Genomic DNA, 17,129 nt, shown 5'->3' with positions numbered 1-17,129 from the left:
AATTTTAGCATAATTATTTTCATGCAGTCGTACAATAAGTGTGAGAAGTTCCTGGGATATCCCTTCATCGGCCAGAACTTTCCAAAGCTTGTCTCTGGGGACCAAGTCAAAAGCTGACTTTAGGTCGACAAAGACAGCATACAGGGGGCCATTTTTTAGGGTGACGTTCCTCCAATATAAAGTAATGAAATAAAATACCTGGTCTATTGAACTTGTCAGGGGGCGAAATCCTGCTTGGTATGGAGACAAGATGTTATTTTCATCAATCCATGTTTGAAGTTTGTTCTGAACCATACGGCCCATCAGTTTCTGGGCAGAGTCTATGAGACTGATGGGTCGATAGTTACAGGGGAGTGATTTATCCCCCTTTTTGTACACAGGTATTATTTCCGCTCCTTTCCAGGACAGTGGAACCTCACCACCCATTGCCAATGCATTCGCAAGACAAGAAAAGTATTTGCACCATGAGTTCCTATCACTTAGGTAAACGTCAGCTGGTATACCATCCATGCCAGGCGCTCTTCCCCTTGTTACGCAATCCAGGGCAAGACTAACATCGTTCTCATCAAAAACATTGTGCTTAAAATAAACACTAAGTGGGAGGTCATCACTGGGTAACAGTTGGTTGCGAGCATATTGTGGTTTAAAAAATGCTATCCAGTCATCGATAGCAACATGGTTTTGAGGAGAGGCAGCCTCCCCCCCCCTTCCCCACTTTACCTTAGACCAAAATGATTTAGAATCTTTGGCCGCACAAGCAGTTCTAAGCTCGCACCAGATTTCCTCATCCCACGTCTTCTTTGCTTGCCTTTGGGCACGTCTGTAGTTATCCCTGGCTTCTCTTACCACTGTTGCGTTCCCCAACCGCAGTGCGCTACTAAGTTTATGGCGTGCCTGTCTACAATTTATATCATACCAACCCTGGCGGATTTGATGATTTTTACCCTTGTTTCTACTTACTGATTTTAAAAAGAAGGTTTGTAATCTTAAAAAGAATTTATTATGGGTATCCATCATAATATCACTGAAATTAGTGTCACATAAAAATGAATTTAAACGGTCTGCTTCCTCGCCTACTACTTTCTTCAGTTCGTCAAACTTCCCCTCATCCTCCACTATCTTCCCCCACTTTAGGTGACGCTGATTATTAGAACTTACTAAATCCAAGGTCACTCTCTCATCCTCTATGCTACCGCCTCTTTCCCCTGAAAAGGGCTTAAAATCCATACACAGCGGATTATGATCGCTTTCCAATCTTTTCACTACGGACATATCGACCAGTTTACTCCAAGCCCTGATGTCTATCAGGAAATAGTAGATTCTACTGGATGCCCGCCCATTATCAAACGTGTTGTTTCCACCCCGATCAGAAACTGTGCGACCATTAGCTGCTCTAAGCCCCCTGGCTAAACAAAGACTCTTCACTTGAATAGCAACTGTACTCCATTTTTTAACTGTAGTGATCTCAAGCTGTGGGATACCCCATTTACTATCCTCTTCTACAGCAAGAAATTTGTCCTCCTGGCCCAGGGGTTCAAAGGTGGTATTTAGATCCCCCCCAATGATTATAAACTGGTCTATGGGCATAGTTTCTAACTCCTGTTCGAGGACCTTCACTACTTCTGAGCTTTTTCCCCCTTTGACCCCCCTAGCATATATATTAAAAAGGGCAAGTTCTTCACCATTATTCCATTTAATGTTAACTGATAATATATCCCCACTTGGGAGCATTTTTTGTCTGATCGTACAATTCAATGATTGACGAATCCATATCAACATGCCTCCTGATGGTCTACCTTTACCGTTTGACACTGCAGGGATAAAAAAATGTAGGTACCCCAAACGATGGACAGGACTTACTGACCAAGTTTCTTGGAATAATACGATATCATACTGCTCGATGAAAACACTCCATTCAGTAGATACCATTTTACTCACTATCCCCGCAAGATTCCAAGAAATAAAAGACAACGGTGGATTATCACCAGGTGAGCTAGTTTGAGCAGAGTTTGGGCAATTACATGAGGATATTACTTCTGAAGGTACTCTAAGAGGGGCAGTACATACTTCATCCAATCGGAGTTCAGATGTTAGGTCGCTGCTATTACCCCTGATTAAGTTACTATACCCTTCATGGTCACCCAGTTTCACCATACTTTCTCTCGTGTCGCGTGTTAGTTTACAGTTGCTTCGGTGTGCCTGGGCTAGAGGGCCCTCTGTTATAATGGTATCACTATCTACTCTCACTTGGCTGTAGTTTCCTGACCCAATAAATTGCGGTGAGAGTCAATCACACTCATTTAGGTTTGAGAGGGCAGTGAATCTGTTTTCTAGGTTTATTCCCCAGTCACATCTCCGGGCACCACCAATCCCACTGCTTCCTAAGCCCTCACCACTTCTACGTGACACTATGGTCCATTTGGTCCTTAGAATACTGGGCCTAGCTATGAGACCTCTCCTACTATAAAAGAAGTCAAGTGTAAGGGGGACAATTTCCGCTCTTCTGCGTTGTGGGGGCAGTAAGTTAGGTAAAATTTCAGGCAACACCTCCAGGTCTCTAAAGTGCAATGCAACACAGTCGCCTGCAAATCTCTTTGGGCTGTTGCCTATCCATTTCACCCTTCTTGCATTTGACAATTCCTCTGATAGTATGTGTTTACCCCGATCAGAGATATGCATGTTATTGGACAACCAATATAGAGCTTTGGTTTTAAGTGATTCAGGAGACTCAGTCTGGCCAGGATTCAAAATTGGGACATTGGCTAAAACCAGGATTAAAGGGGAGGCTTCAACAATTAATTCCATTGGTCTTGTTTCCCCAAGAAGGTCATTGATGGCCTCACTACTAGTCAATGGATCTGGTCGAGGGTCGTCATCTATTGTTAGGGCTGGGGTCTGAATGGATGGTTGTGTATGCACCAGAGTATCTCCATTTCCTATGATTCTATCTTCCCTGGGGTTTATGTGCTCTATTTTGTCTACTATCTTGTTTGACAGTTCCCCCACACATACATTTGTGTTTGTCAAAAGGACCTCAAGCTTATTAACCTTATCGGTGAGTTGGTCAACCTTAGATAAAAGCGGCTTGATTAGCCCTTTCATTTTCTGTTCAAACATGCCTAGTAGTTTCCCAATATTGGCTTCGTCCCATTGCGTAATGCCCTCGTCTTCAACCCCCATATCTTCAACACTATTTTTACGCGGAAGGGTAGTTAGTTTATTCTTGCCAGAGCGTAGGCCATCGCGCCTGGGTTTATCCTTCGTAGGCCCTTTTACCACCCTTGGTGCCGGAACTGGAGTGGGGCTTATAGTATTAACTTCTACCAATACTATGTCCGTATTTACACCACCTAGAACAACCTCTTCCACTTTGCTCGATGGGGATGATGGGGATGCATTATCAACAGTGCCCTCAGTAATGCCCTCAGTAGTATGCTGTGAAAGTACAACTATTTCACTGGTGTTTTCTGCCTCAGAAATATGTGCATCGGGTAGGTCAATTAGGTTAACGCTAGCCATTGGACTCGTCCCCAGGGAGGCCCTTCTATTATTATTTATTGAGGTAACTACTTGGACTAGATAATTGTCCATGGTATTTGCGGTAGCAACAACTTGTTTCTGTTTGGACATATCACTAGCCGCTATAAGTACAAACTATAGTGACCTACCGCGTGCAGCAAACCACCACTAACGTTGGATTATAATGTAGCCCTAGAGACCATCAAGAGTGTATAAATGTCTCGGAGTTTCCGCCTACAGCGGTGGTAACTTACAGGCAGAATGGGCAGCGTTCCTGGCCCAGTCCAGTCTCTACCAGTCGCGGACTGTCGCAGACTGTCCCGCCCTTTTCCCGGGCTTCTCCCGGTCACTCCCGCTCGCTCCCGCGCAGCGGGCTGTTCTCATCAATATATAGTGCTATAGTTAAAGGGGAGGGGCAGGCGGGGAGAGCAGCCCAGGTGCAGCTTGTCCGGCCGGCGGTGCTTCTGGGACAGGTAGTCCCTCGCCGGCAGTAGCACTCCGCTCGCAGCCCTGCCTTTCCCTCGTTCAGACCAAGCAGCAGGCAAGCAGGAATCCTGGTGAAGTTGAACCAGCGCAGCGGGACCCGCGCAGCGGGTACCGCAAGGAGTAGGCAAGTTGAAAGGCGGTGAGATAAGAAATGCCTCACAGCGCTATGACCTCTCAAAACAGCAAAGCGTCCCAACGTGTGCTGAAACTCCCAGCTTTTACATCAAATGGGGAGGGGCAGGCGGGGAGAGCAGCCCAGGTGCAGCTTGTCCGGCCGGCGGTGCTTCTGGGACAGGTAGTCCCTCGCCGGCAGTAGCACTCCGCTCGCAGCCCTGCCTTTCCCTCGTTCAGACCAAGCAGCAGGCAAGCAGGAATCCTGGTGAAGTTGAACCAGCGCAGCGGGACCCGCGCAGCGGGTACCGCAAGGAGTAGGCAAGTTGAAAGGCGGTGAGATAAGAAATGCCTCACAGCGCTATGACCTCTCAAAACAGCAAAGCGTCTTGTTACCATCAGCAGATCCATTTGCCTAAGTGACTTAATTAAATGATATGTTTTACAAAAACCATGGTGAATTCATTATACTGCAGTTGTATATAAATGTGTATATATTTTGTGAATAGGTTTTATTAATTAGGTCACATGATTCAGTTGCCCAAAAATATGTCCCGTTAGTTTATGGTCCTTGTGAGTGTTATATGATTAATGGTGAGTATTGTGTCGTTGGGTAGCGTTGCTATGACATATTTTCTATAGGGGCGCGGGATCACGTGTCAGTTTTCACAGTGCTGGTTGATTAGTTTCATTGCATTCATTTTTGTATTTAATCTTTTACATAGCATACTAAGTAGGTTACCTAACCCCAAAGCCCCGAGTTGTTAAATGACCCATAGTATGGAGTGTTTTACAGTTGAGCAAATGTGTCCAGATGTAATTTTGGTAGTGCCATGGAATGTTCAGCCAATGAGGTACTCAATGAGCAGGTATTTAATGACAAGTTCAAAATGTTCAAAATGTACGGTATTGTGGCTGCTGTTTGTTTGTACACAACCACCTCTCTGAATGTGTTTATTAACACAGAGTTCCATCTACCAGACAGTGCTCACCGAGGGGCGACTAAAGCACAGAACAAAATGTATTCAGTTATCCTGAGTGTGAAGGCACCCAGAAGGTTTAGGTGCCTGCCATGAGAGGCTAGGGATCCCTGCGCTTCTACAGACTCTGCCGTGCTCCTCTGCACCCGCAGGGCACATCTCAGAATCTGCTGCTTCTGCTAAGAATAGGTGAGGGTGATGAGGTTGGAGCATGCAGGAGTTTCCGGCAGGTTTCCAGGTTATTAAAAGTGATGATTCTGACGGGAGGCAAAGGAGTCCGACTTTGTCAGTTTGTTTGCACCAGTCTATTCCTCTACCATCTACGGGGCTCAGAGTCATTTATCCATTCATCTCTCTTTGTTAGAGGTGCGTGAGCCAATATATTAATTAGTGGGTAGAGCCAGCCCAGAGACAAGCCAAAGCATATACGAGCCAGTGGGCGAACCGTGAAAATGATCGGCATGTTAATCATACAGTAAACATGATGCAAATGTGTAAATGTGCGATAACTTCTCTTCAGAATTCAAAAAAGTGCATTTTGTTAGCGAGTCACTTCAGTACACAAGATTATAGAGCTGAATTGAGAGGAAGTTATTAAAAGTACTCGTTTTAAACATGAGTTAAAACACTGCCGCTCCTCCGGCCTGACAAAAATGCCAATTGGGAACTAAGGGGCGTCAGTTGCCATACATACCCCGAAAGTTGCGTAGAGTCTTAATATATTTAGAGTAACATCAAAATCTAGTTAATTAAACACGAGAAGTTTTTGTACAGCACGCATATTTCAAAGTGCAATAATGAAGATGAAAACTGAAGTGCCAGCAGGCAAGAAAACACGAATGGTAGTGGGGGGAGGGGGCGGGGGATGGTGTAAAGTCACAGACTGAGGGAGGGGGGGGGGGGGTGGAATGGGGAGACAGAGAAGAAAATAGTGTTAGCAGTAAAGAGGCCAATAGCCGTGGAAGGATACAAATGATGAATGAGGAGGGACAAACAAGCCTCAAACCAATCGGAAGGCAGCATTTAAGACAAAAGCCAATGGGCAGAGAGTGGGCGCAGCTTCCACAAAGCTTCCACACTACAGTGTATACTGCATGCCTCGCAAAGCGATGGTAGCGCATTCACGCTGCAATGCTAGGCAAGACCTAAAAAGGGTAGGAATGAGCTCCGAACCCTGAGGGACACCAGGAGCCAGACCTCTTTGTGATGAGGCGAAAGGGGAGGGTACAACTTTAAAAGACCACTTGTTCAAGTAGGGGACAACCAGAAGTCAAATATGAAGGTATAGATAGTTTTATTGTAGCTACTTTCATCAGACAGAGCTCCCACACTCCTCCCTCAGCAACCACCACGCCTAGAATGACCGGAAGACCTAGAACAAACTAGAATTCCAAGGATGACCAGTCAACCTCGCGCGGCAGGTCAATGAGATAAGAGAGAGCACCATCATAACACCACTCCTTTAAAAAGAAGGTAAACCAGGCCAGACCTTTGCCCTGTACCCCCAGGTCAGTGAGGCGAGTTAATATTATTGCATGTGAGACAGTGTCGAAGGTCGCACTTAAATCTAGGAGTATCAGAGCCTGGGATTTGCCAGCCTCTGCAGTACTGCAAAGGGATTCAGTAACTGTTAAAATAGCAATGTTGGTGCTGTATGATCTAAATCCATTTTGGGAACAATCTAATAGTTTATATTATTCTAATATTTCGGTTAGGAGATTGTTTACATGTTTCTCCCCATCCTTGGACAGAAACGACAGAAGAGAAATAAGTTGATAGTTTTCTGGCTGAGTAGCATTTAGCGAAGGTTTTTTAGAAGAAGTATAACCTTGGCATGTTTCCATGATATTGATACTTCTTCAGTGCTCAGTAAGAGTTTGGCTAATTCTAGAAATATGGGTGTGACGCTCGCTTGAAATGTTAAAATATAATCAGGTTTAAATGGGTTATCTGGAGATCCAGATTTCACTTAACGCGTTAAGGTGGAGATAGAATCTATGTCAAGTAGAGCCAATTGGTCCAAGGGAGCCCATTGCGAGTGGTAGGTCCCTGTGTCAAGAGAGACAGGTTAGACTGTTTTCTCACCCCTGTTAAAGTAAAGATAAACATAACTGACCAAGCTTGCTGAAGTGGCTGTTAGAAGCTTCCGCTTATCCAGGAGTGGAGGTGGGTTTATTCAGGTTGTTCACAACAAAGAAGATTACTTTTGAAAGCTTGCTGCTGCTTTTGATTTGTCGGCAAATAATTTGACACATGCTGTCTTAATCAGTTTCTAGTAGCATTTAATCGCTCTCAAGTATTGCATTCATGTGGCAGCATCACAGGATTTGTAGCAAGCGCACTCTAGTTCTTTGAATTGCTTCTTTTATGAGCAATGCTTCATTGAACCAAGCAACTGGGGGGCTGCTTCCTACTTTTATAGAGCTTGGCAGGAATGAAATGATCCAAGGCGGAATTGAGCCATGCTTTGATGGAAGTCTCCGCCTGTTCTATATTGGAGTCTTATAGACACACACTCCTTTCGATAAACCTTGAAAAGGCAGATGGGTCAAGTTTATGCCACTACTTTCTCATTGTGGGTTTACCAGTAATGTTTTTTTCAACGCTAGGTTTATCAATGGTTATAGGCACCAAATAATGGCTTGACCAGGTCACTGGAATAGGGGGAGCAGTTTGAAGGGTGGCCAGGTTGTAAAACACAGGGTTCAGCAGATGGCCGGCCTAGTGGCTGAATGTTTTAATAACTGAGCTAATTGGAAAGTGGTCATGTCATTAGTAAAGTCATAGATTTCTTTATTGTTGATTAGATCAAGATGAAGATTCAAGTCTCTAATTATGCTCAAGTTGGACAATTGAAGTGAGTGCAAGGTAGAGCACTCTATTAGAGAATCCCTGGGGAAGCATCGGAGCAGAGCCGGGGCACTGACTACAGTCCCCAGGCTCCACTACATGCCGCAACACTCTTCCCGTGCCCGGAGGCGCTTAAAGGCAGCAGCGAGGACCCGCTGTGGGGGCCGCACCGGAGCAGAGTCGGGGCATTCACTATAGCCCCCAGGCTCTACCACATGCCGCATCACTCTTCCAGCGCCTGGAGGCGCTCAAAGGCAGCAGCGAGGTCACCTAGTTGATTCTCCAACCAAGGGGGGGTGTAACAAAACTAGATGGGGTTTCTCTTCCAGAATTGCCGGCAGTCTCTGTACCAACCCCCGAACATTCACAGCCTGCCTCCACATTTAGTGGGAAACCAAACAACGCTTCGTAAATGGTAAATGAAAATGAGGCCATGCGACACTGCCCTCCAAGTGTCCTGCCAAGAAGATCAGAAAGGTCGCTATGCCAGCGAGTTCCACATGTATGAATGGGCACCAACATTCAGAGACTACATTTCCCTCATATCGGTGTGATCTTCTTGATAACTTTAAACAACTTTTGCGACCGATCTATGCCGGTTTAGATTCCATAGCTCGCACCTTACAAGGTTAGCACAACAAATGACGGTAGATTCCAGTGGTAGTTTAGCTACTTCTATCCTCTAACCACCAACTAAGGTCAACCCCTCTGATGTCTGTTAAACTCCTTAAAACTATGATTGTGAAAGTCATAATTTGTGAACTAATTGTAAAAACATGATCCTTGGTCGTGAGTTAGTTAAATCGACCTCTAATTCTATTGGTCATCCTTGTGTTGAAAATCAGTGGCTCCCAGCCGGGATCCTATAGGTCCAGACCATGTAGATTTGGTCCTTAGGTGTTGCCCACCGCAGTTGACCATACAAGATTATATGGGTGAGGGGCAATCACACGACTTATCAAGACTACAGGTTAAGGTAAATCCCCCATCTACTCGGGCCCATAGCAGACCAAATCAGCAATACATGGACTTCCCTCTTGCTGCTTGTCAGTGTGTTAACATTTTAGTCAACGTGCCTTTACTACATCCCAATCTTAGAAAATCTTCACTTCAGCTGAAGGTCAAGGCTCGACACTGGATGACTCAAAACTCTAATCAAGGTCATCTCATCCAAAATCATTTGATAATGACCAAAAGAACGCAGTGAATTGGGTCTAATGTAAAAACAACCAATAATGACTGGTTATTTTAAGATTTCATCATGAATGGCTAGTGAGAGACCTATTAGAGAGTTTATCGGTTGCCCCTTCACTCCATTCTAAGATGTATGCAGTCTCATTGGGCTTTTTTGTATAGGTCCGCACCAGTACGTAGATCCACCGTATTAACTCAGGGCCTTTCTTTAGTGAGAACTGGTCATAAGCCTGTGCAGGTGGCTTTTGATGCCCTTGCCCTATCAAATAGGTACTCAGTGTTGGAAGATATGGAGGCATGTGATTGACTGATCTTTCTACTAAATAATTTATCTCAGCAGTCTGTTCTTTTTAACGGTTTCTGGTGTGGTACCTGTGGAGAGGGTTCAGTTGGTCGTTTTAGGTTCACTAAGCAGTATTACATCCTTACCAATTGACCCTACATCATCCTTCTCACCAGTACAGACAGTGATTCGGTCGCAGGAGTCCCCAAGTGATATAAAGGTTCTCTCTAGGAATATAGCTGGTTAAGAAAACAAAAAGGATAATCAAAATTGGCATAAGGTTTTTACGAATTCTGATATTATCTGCTTTCAGGAAAATTGGGCAGAGCAGTCTGTCTAGGTAAATAGCTACAACTCCTTTGTTACGCCAGCAGTTCCATCAGCAGCAGGTAGATCTAAGGGGGCTTACTCAGAATAATAGCAAACACGATCACCCTAGGTAAGGTGACCTTTATCAATAACTCGCCCCAATTCATGTTAGCTTGGCTGAAGCTTCTGGGAAAATTGATTTGTTACAGATTAATTTTTTATTTTATTTTATTTTATTTTTATTGAGCATCAAACAAAGCATTACAGAGAGGATGGTGACCACAAGGGTACCAGAGGGCGTGCAGTTTCCGGGGTTGCATTAGAAACAGCTATGGTGGGTTCAGCTTCACATAATCCCCAGGCCTGCTACATCCCTGCACAAAGTGAATGATGCTAGTTTTAAAGAACATATAACACCCCTCCCCCAAAACAAACAAAGTCCTCCCACGCCCCCCCCAACCCGGTGTTAACTAAATTATAATGGAAACAATAAGAAAATAATACAGAGGAGGAAAATTTGGACATTGGCATATTGACTAGTGTTGAGATTCAGGCAAACCTAAAATATAGCTTAGGGGCCCCCTGGAGGGCAACGAGTCAGAGAAGGAAAACCTATAGTTGGAAAAGGTGCATGGCCCGCACCGTCGGAGGACAAACCGCAGAAGGCAGACCCTGAGACAGAAAGGTCACCAGAGGGCCCCAGTGGAGCACAAAATCTTTGTAATCATTCCGGAAAATGTCCGCAAGATGCTCAATGGAAAGTTTCCTCCACAGTCAGGCATGCCACAACGATATCGCAGGGGCATCTGTCTTCTTCCATGCAGCTGCTAAAGTGAGCTTGACTGCCCCCAGACACGTAAACGTAATCGCTTTATCAGTCTTAGTTTGCCTGATATGGGTGGGGTCTCTACGTCCAAAGAGAGCAAAGTCAAATGAAACTGGAATGGGGAAACCCAATATGTCTTTGATATGAGATAAAATCTCGTCCCAAAAAGACGAATCGTAGGGCAATCCCACCATATATGCCTGAAATCCCTCTGTAGCCACATCCCGGCCAGCAGAGATCTGAGGTGTCTGGAAAAATGCGTCGAAGCTTAATAGGGTATAGGTACCAATCATATAAAGGTTTATAGTGAACTTCTCGGAGAGCCATGGACTTGTTGTGCTTGGAGATGTCCCCCCATATATGTGCCCATTCCCCGTCTGAAATGTCCCTACCTAAAACTTGCTCCCAAAAAGTCATGTAACGTCCCCTTGGAGAATGTGTAGTGTGGAGCAACATGTCATAGAGAGCCGAAATAGCGCCTTTCTTGGAGTCCGCCTTATAGGTCACAAACTTCTCCATTTCCGTAAGCTCCCTGGTAGCAGCCACTCTAAAGGGAGGTGTCGAGACCCAATGCTTGAGCTGAAGATTGTGGTAATGTTCAATCTGCGGAAGCGCAAATTCTTTTCTACATTCAGCAAACGTCAAGACCTCCCCATAGCGGAACAGAAGGGCCCCTCACGTAATGCATGGGGGAAACCTGGATTAAAATGAATGGGTGTGTATGGGGAAGGGAATGAAGTTCAGCCCTCCCTATTTGTAACCTTGTCCCAAATGATCAGAGTCGTGCGGGTGGGGGTGCTAAGATAGGCATTGGGAGGACGATCTCTCCTGGCTTTCCACAGCACATCCCATATATATCGCCCCACAACGGCACAGTCCATGTGGAGCCAATGCTTGTCAGATTCCCTGGCCGACCACTCAGCTAATACCCGTAACTGAGCACCCTGGTAATATAAAGTCAAATCAGGTAGGGCTAATCCACCTTTAGCACGAGGACGTCTGAGCACATGGTGGGGCAGGCGCGCCCTCCCCCCTTGCCAGATGAATTTGGTGATCAGAGTGCGGAGGGTCGGAAACAAAGTACTCTCCAATTCAATAGGGAGTGCCTGAAATAAGTGTAAAAATGTAGGTACCACTGTAATTTTTATTGCATTTATTCGTCCTAGCCAAGAAAATGTAGAGGGGTGACCATCGTTTAAAGTCTTGCTGGAGTTGCGTCAACAGAGGAGGGTAATTCGTTTTATAAAGTTCGCCCAGTCTAGCCGTGAGGCGCACTCCCAGATAGAGTAAAGAGTGCTTAGCCCATTGAAAAGGCGTCAGGTGTTTCGAGCGAAGCACCTCAGCAGGGGAGAGGGTGAGATTAAGTATAAAGGATTTTGTGTAATTTATCTTGAACCCAGCTACCTGCTCAAAGCTGCGTAGCTCTCCTTGTACCGCCTGCAACAATTTTGCCGGGTCGGCAAGCGAAAGGAGGATGTCATCGACAAACAAGGAGGTTTTATGCTCAATATCGCCAAAGGGGATGCCCCGGATCTCGTCGTTGGGCCGAAACCTGACCGCCAAGGGTTCGATACTAAGGGCAAACAAAAGGGGTGAGAGGGGCCACCCCTGTCGGGTGCCTCTGCACAAAGCAAAAGGGGAGGAGGAACAGCTGTTTACCGTCACGCGAGAGGTGGGATGGTGATAGTTAGCCTTCACCATATTAAGAAAAGTGTCTCCAAACCCGAACTTCCGCATGGTTAAAAAGTGGAAAGCCCAGTCCACCCGATCAAAGACCTTTTCCGCGTCGAGGCCCACTAACACTGTGGGGATACAAAACCTCGTAGCCTTCTCGATCAGATGGACTGTACGCCTGATTTTGTCATGCGTTCATAAAGCCAGATTGGTCGGGTGGATTAACGCCGGTATCAGATTCTCTAAACGCTCTGCTAAAATCGTGGAATAAAGCTTGGCATCCAGATTGAGAAGTGCGATGGGTCAGTAGGAGCCGCAGAGTTGCGGATCCTTACCAGGTTTGGGCATTACCGTAATTACAGCCTCCGCCAGAGAGCTGGAGACCTGCGCATCGGGGGCGATGTTCTGAAATAAAGCCGTAAAATGAGGAATAAGCTCTGTCGAAAAACACCTGTAAAAATGAGCTGTAAGGCCGTCAGGTCCCGGGGCAATGTGCAATTTGAGTCTCTAGATAGCCTCCCTAACCTCCCCCTGTGTGATGGGGGAATCTAACTCTGCAGCTGAGCCTGGAAATGCACTGAGCCCATGTATAAGCATAGACTACTCTCCTGCATTAGGTTCAACTTTAGGATAAAAATGTGCTATTGACCTAAAATAATATGGAGTCCGTTGTGCCTTACCCAGTAAGTCCAAGAGCTGATCCAGTAATGTAACGATATACATTTTCTTAACCTTGAAAAAATGCCCAACCCTCCATATTGAGTGCGGGAAACTGACAACAGCACATCTGTGTTACATTGTAATTGTAATTGTAATTGTAAAATCACTTATATAGCGCATGGCTACCCGTAGGCATCCCAGCGCTCTTGGCAACGGTAACCCTGGGCTAGTCCGATCAACATTCCTACTGCAGGCTAATTTCTGGGGAATAGGAAGGTTTTGAGTTTCTTCCTAAACTGAAGGAAGGTCTGTTCCTGCCTCAAGTTATATGGGAGGGCATTCCATTCTCTTGCTGCTTGCAGAGAAAAGAGCCGGCCGCCTGAGCGGGCTCGCTTTATTCTGGGAATGATTGCCAGGTTGTGGTCACTCGAGCGGAGATTGAGTTGGGGCTTGTAAGGACTTATCATATTTTCCAAAATGGAAGGGCCTTCTCCATGCATGATCTTGTATGTGATGCATAGGGATTTAAATCGCACCCGTTCCTTCACAGGGAGCCAATGGAGTGATCTTAGAGCTGGCTTCGCCGACATATATCGACTAGTTCCAGTCAAAATCCTGGCGGCATAGTAGTAGGGTTTTAAAAGTGGATGCCGGTGCCCCAAGGTATAAAGCATTCCCGTAGTCAATTTATGATAAAACCAAGGATTGAACTACGGTCTTCTTTGCTTTTTCAGGGAGTTGGGGCAGGATTTTACGCAGGGATTTGAGTATCCCATGACAAACTGCAGAGGTCTTTCTGGCTTGAGTTTCGAAGGACAAAACATTGTCGAGCCAGAAGCCTAAGCTTTTTATTTTTGGTTTGGGTGATGGTATGGCACCCATACAAGTGGGCCAAGCTAGGCAGTCGGGGATATCCTGCTTTCCTAAGAGCATCAGCTCAGTTTTTCCTCCGTTAAGTCTGAGCTGAGACGAATTCATCCTGTTTACTACCACCTCCAAACAATTAGCCAGATTGTTCGGGGGAGCGTCTGATTGTTGCAAGGAAAACACCAGCTGGGTGTCATCCGCGTAGCTTATTAACTGGATACCAAACGGAGCAACTAGTTCCGCCAACGGGGCCATGTAGACATTAAACAGTGTGGGGCTAAGGGACGACCCCTGTGGTACCCCACACTGTAACGCTAACAGACGAGAGCAGTTGTTACCCTCAAACACATGTCATCTATATTAAAGCCACCTGACCGGTTGTTTTCAAAAGCCTGCTTTATTAACAACACCACTACCACCACCAATAATACCACTAACAGTACCAATACCACCACTTTAGCGCCTCTCGCTAACTAGTAATAGCAGGGGCACTGCACGAGGCCAGAGCTGCAGCCAAGACCATCCTTCCCTCCCTCCCTCCCTCCCTCCATGCCTACCATAAAACACAGCCCGCCCTGCACCAGAAGGCGAAGCAAGGGCCCTACGACAGCTGGAGTGTTTTTTATTAGGCCAAAGACAGCAAAGACAATACGCAATACCACACTGAACACTCAAATCACGGGGAGGGCAGGAAATAGCCCCCCTACTTTTTCTCCTGAACCACAACAGAGTAATCACTGAGCGAAAAGTGTTAGAGCGCTTTGTTAGTGTTTATACCTCGGATCATATGTAACTCTTACTTCACACTTTGGGGGACATTAGGATGACTGGCAGACTTTGTCCGCCCGCCATCCTATCGGACAACGGGACTGCCCGCCATAAGGGCAGGGGTCCTGTGGGGGGAATTAGGATGCGCCCGCCACAGTGGCGGGTGCAACCTGCATTTTTAACAGAGCACTGCCCGCTGCAATGCAAAAAATGGACATTGTGCTTTTCAATGAACAACATGACAGGCACCACGTACATTGAAATGCAGGGGGGTACAATAGGTACCCCTCATGTGCACCCCCCACCCCCTGGAGTCCCTGGGGGCCCGCAACAGGCCCCCGCAGGGAGACTCCGCATGCCTTAATGCCGCCACAGAAAGGCATTGTTTACAGCCCATTGTAATATGGCCTGCGGTGGCTGATAGACACCGCCACCATATACAACCCTTTTCCGCCCGCATACACTAATCACCAGTATGTATATGACAAGCACATCACTTTGGCACTGAATGGCAGTGTAAAAAGCTATCAAAGTCCTTAGGCTAGTACATAGATCAGCGGAAAACCAGGAGGGACAAAAGCAAAAAAAAAGGGAAAGCACGTTAGAAAGGGCCATCTCCAACAGAATTTATCAGGATTGGTATGTTTGATACAAAGGTAATACAAATCTGTGCAGTATGTGCATACACACATTTACAAAGGAGGACGGTTGGAACCTCTTAACTATCTCAGTAGAGCTGAGATTGGTAACCCGAAAATACATTGATCCCTCCCTTTGTTTCATTTACACCGTTCGGTGCTTGGGATTAAATCCCAGATCCGTGGCTATAAAGTTGGTTCAAGTATTGGTACCACTAAACAGCATATTACACCTATAAATCTTAAAGACTCACATTCACGTCGCACTTAAATCACATTTTTAGCTCCTAACATATAACTCAACTTTTGTCAATCTATTAATAATGTTCATTACATTTCTTTTCCTAGCCATCTTTTAGAACTCTCGTTCCCTCCCGTTCAAATTTCTTTCTTTCATATTTTGGCCGATATCAAATAATTACTTTATTCACCCTTCGTATTTATTCTCTCTGTATCACTCTTATTTCTCTTCTCTGGCCTCTTCTTGCTTTTTCTGCTCGCTCATCTTGTTCTCCCCTTCCTGCTGAAGTGACAACTAGAGCAGAATGACTTCAAGAATCTCTTGGAATCCTTCATGTAGGCTTCACATCATAGCACAATCCTCATCAACACACCGTTGATGAGAGAGTGAAACAACCCCCTGTAGCATGGTCATACAAGTAGCCATGGGTGCTTGTAATCAGTCACACATTTGGAAGTCATGCTGAAGTCTCAGTCAAACCTGCCTAATTCTTCCAAACTGTGGGGAAGAACTAGAACTTCACATGTGACTTTGCTCAGACATCTGCCGTGTGCCGAGTAGTACCTGATTATTCTGCACAGAGCAGACCCTCTTACAGCAAGTGATCATAAAGATTTCTGTACAGAGAGGAGAGGCCAAAAAGAGTGGCTGACAGTCCCGCCAACATCTGCTAAGACAGACACACTTCAAAAAGACACACTGTAGATGTGCCTCAAACACACAGACAGCCTGCAAAGACAACTCTATCCTGTTCACATGCACACACATCCAACCTGCAGATGTACATCAAAAACACAGGCATGTATGTTCCACTGATTGAAAGGCCTCCTACCTGGCAGACCCAAGGTCAGTGCACATACACACAATCCCGGCAGCAGATACACAACCTCTGCAGCAGATAATGCTATAAGCCAGCCTATGCCGCTGGAACCTATTGCAAAGACTGAGGTTTTACCTAGACTGAGATATGAAAACAGGGGCAAAGGGGCACGGGGCAGCAGGGGAGCCTTGATGTTCAGCTGCCTGGGGGACATGTTTCTGAAACAGGGGTACAGGTGGGCAAGTCAACAAACTGACAGGGAAAGCCGAGTAAAGAGTGTGCACAGATGTGAACAGAATTTTCACAGTGCAGTAAAAATGCCGGTGCAGTGGCACAAACTTCTCAGTACAGTAAGATGCATTGTAGTGGCACAGATTCCTCATAGTGCAGTAAAGTACAGTGTGCACAGGTCTGTCACAGTGCATTAAGATGCAGTGCAGTGCACAGATCCTCTCTTTAAAACAAATGATGACCACAAACACCCCCAGGGCCAGACGGAAAGACCCCCAGAGGTTCCTGGGTAGAAGAGCCTGGCTACTGAAGATTTCCTCCAGGATTATTCAGACTATTTCTACAAACACAGCACAAGGTGCTGACAATCTCCTACCTGAGCAGAAACCGGTGCAGACATTTCCAGGCTCTCTCCTCCTCCTATGGCTGGGGTGGGGCAGGTGCAGATTTGGGGTCTGGGAAGTGGGGGGGGGCTGTGAGGGTCTGAAGATGAAGATACTGCACAGACAGACAGGGCGTTCCTCCTCCTCTGCAGCAGACTGGACACAGAGGGAGAGGCAGGAAGTGACGTCAACATCTGCTGCTTGTACTGTTTCTGCCACCGCTAACCTGGAACAGGAAACCCTTCTCCCTTTCATACAATGTGCTCAGTGTATTCATCTCAGCAGGCGA

General features: G+C 46.0%; 1 protein-coding gene across 6 annotated transcripts in view; it reads right to left on the bottom strand.

Moving 5' to 3' along the window:
- The window catches only part of LOC144824639 (uncharacterized), a 120,222-nt gene that overhangs the window by 19,653 nt on the left and 83,440 nt on the right, over positions 1 to 17,129 (bottom strand). Inside the window, exon 1 of one of the 6 annotated variants that reach the window (XM_078683893.1) lies at positions 16,834 to 16,952. The exons of 4 other annotated variants lie outside the window; for them this stretch is intronic. The gene's annotated coding sequence lies outside the window, so the exon portion shown is untranslated. Of the gene's footprint in view, positions 1 to 16,833; positions 16,953 to 17,129 lie in introns of those variants that run through there. One more of the 6 variants, XM_078683936.1, reaches the window with a different exon arrangement.

Source organism: Lissotriton helveticus, chromosome 1_1 (genome assembly GCF_964261635.1).
Source record: "Lissotriton helveticus chromosome 1_1, aLisHel1.1, whole genome shotgun sequence".
In the NCBI taxonomy this organism is placed as follows: Eukaryota; Metazoa; Chordata; class Amphibia; order Caudata; family Salamandridae; genus Lissotriton; species Lissotriton helveticus.
Note: the sequence above shows the minus strand (reverse complement) of the source record. Positions and strands in the feature narration are given on the sequence as shown.